Consider the following 2112-nt stretch of genomic DNA (forward strand, 5'->3'; position numbering starts at 1 on the left):
ATCATCACTTTCATTACCCGTAACATCCTCAACTACCCCCTCAACCAATTCGGGTGACAAATTGGCTTTAAATTCTTTTCCACTCCTCAAAACACTAACATGATTAATATTAACATTACCTCGTGACGAACCATGCGAAGGGTTTACCTTAGTGTCGCTTGGAAGTTGACCATTGCCTTTCTTCAATTCCGCCACATCGGTTGCTAATTGACCCATTTGGGTTGTTAGTGATTGGATGCTTTTATCACGAACCTCATCCTTTTGCATTCGCACTTCATCAAGTTGGTTCCGTTTTTGCATCTCCATTTGCATGCTCTTTAGCATCTCCATCATCTCATTTCCACCCGAAGACCCCCCTTGTTCTTGACCCGTTTGGTATTGTTTTTGATAACTTTGGTTATTTCCGCCTCGATATCCACCTTGGTTATTGTAAGATTGGCGTGAACCAAAGTTACCTTGGCTACCTTGAAAATTCGGGTTTGCTTGATTTGAAGGATTCCCGTACCGAAAATTCGGGTGGTTCCTCAACCCGGGGTGGTAGGTGTTAGAGTTCATGTTATTGTAATTCCTACCACCTCCTCCTTGACCTTGACCTTGAACCGCATGGACTTCTTCGTATTGCCCTTCCAACATCCCTTGGCAATTTTCAGCCGCGTGACCTATTTCATTACACAAACGTCATAAATTTGGTTAGTGGTTTGAACATTACCATCATCTATGGCGTGCACTTGAGGTCGGGCAATGGCCGGTCGAGCTCTTCTTGAGGCTTGAGCTTTCCTCTTTGATGTAGTTGCCATGCTTTCCAAGAACTCCCAATCATCGTTCTCATAATTTGTTCCAAAAGTCCCACCGGTAATAGACATCAAATCACGTGCATCTTCGGCACTCAACCCCTCGTGAAAGGCATTCATCAACTCCCACAATTCAATTCCATGGTGAGGGCAATTTTTAATCATCATATTGAAACGCTCGAATGCCTCATGAAACATCTCACCATGTTGTTGTTGGAAGCTTCTCAACCCCTTTCTTGCATCGTTGGTCTTTTGGGCGGTGTAAAACTCATCCAAGAAAGTTTGTTGCATCTCCCCCCATGTATATATGGATGCCGAAGGTAACGTGTAGAACCATTTCTTCGCCTTATCTTCTAAAGAAAATTGGAATAATACCAATTTGATATCGTCGGCCGAAAACCCTTGACTCCCAAGAGTGTTGCAAATTGAGTCATAAGCCTCTAAATGAAAGTAAGGCTCCTCCGTTGCCAACCCCTTGTACTTTGGTAAACTTTGCAAAGAGTTGGTCCTTACTTCAAATGTTCGCCCTTGATCATTATGAGGAATGACTACCGGTGAAGGGTTTTGAGTGATTACCGGCCGAAAATGTGCTTCGATGCCCCTCACATTTTCTCTAAGGTGTCTCCTTGGTACACCATACCTACCTCTTGGAATAATAGAACCATTTGGCCTTGGTACTTGCCCTTGTGGTGCGATCGGTTGTTGAAACTGTTGTTGTCGCATCGGTGGGCGTTGAGGTGGTCTTTGGAATTGTTGTTGTACATGTTGTGGCCGGACTTGTTGCAATGGAATAGGTTGTTGCATTGGTGGCCCTTGTGGTCTCGGCCGAATGTGTTGTGGTATAAGTTGTTGTTGTGGCATTCCACCAACACTTGCCATCCCTTGAGATTGACTTTGAACATACCCAAACTCCCCTTGATCACCATAACCTCCATAAAAATATCCATCCTCATCGTAACCCTCAAATTCTTCAAACCCTTCATCATAACCATCTCCTTGGATTCCCGAAGTTTGCCCAAATGGAAGAGTCGAATACTGGAAACCCGATTGTTGTTGTTGTGGTCTAAAAGATGAAGTAGTATGCACAATAGTTGAATTTGGTGCAATTGTGAAAGTGGATGATGATTGACCCGTAGTTGGGGGAAAGAAGTGGGATAATGGTGGGATTGTGGTGGATGGGTTGTAGGTGATGGCGGGTTCAGCTTGAGTGGTAATTGGTTGGGTGACATTGGATGGTGTGAATTCAGCGGTGGTATTGGGTAATGTGGTGTTTGGTGATGGTTGAGTGGAAGTAGGTATAAAGGATGAGGTCGTTTGACCC

The 2112-nt window shown here is 44.3% G+C and overlaps 1 non-coding gene across 1 annotated transcript; it reads left to right on the plus strand.

The window, feature by feature from the left end:
* The first annotated feature begins 927 nt into the window (after positions 1 to 927).
* LOC118482848 lies at positions 928 to 1033 on the plus strand. Its single transcript, XR_004869025.1, has one exon. It is a non-coding gene; the product is annotated as a small nucleolar RNA R71 (small nucleolar RNA).
* Positions 1034 to 2112: the final 1079 nt, after the last annotated feature.

The sequence above is a fragment of the Helianthus annuus genome, chromosome 1, assembly GCF_002127325.2.
Source record: "Helianthus annuus cultivar XRQ/B chromosome 1, HanXRQr2.0-SUNRISE, whole genome shotgun sequence".
NCBI classification, from domain to species: domain Eukaryota; kingdom Viridiplantae; phylum Streptophyta; class Magnoliopsida; order Asterales; family Asteraceae; genus Helianthus; species Helianthus annuus.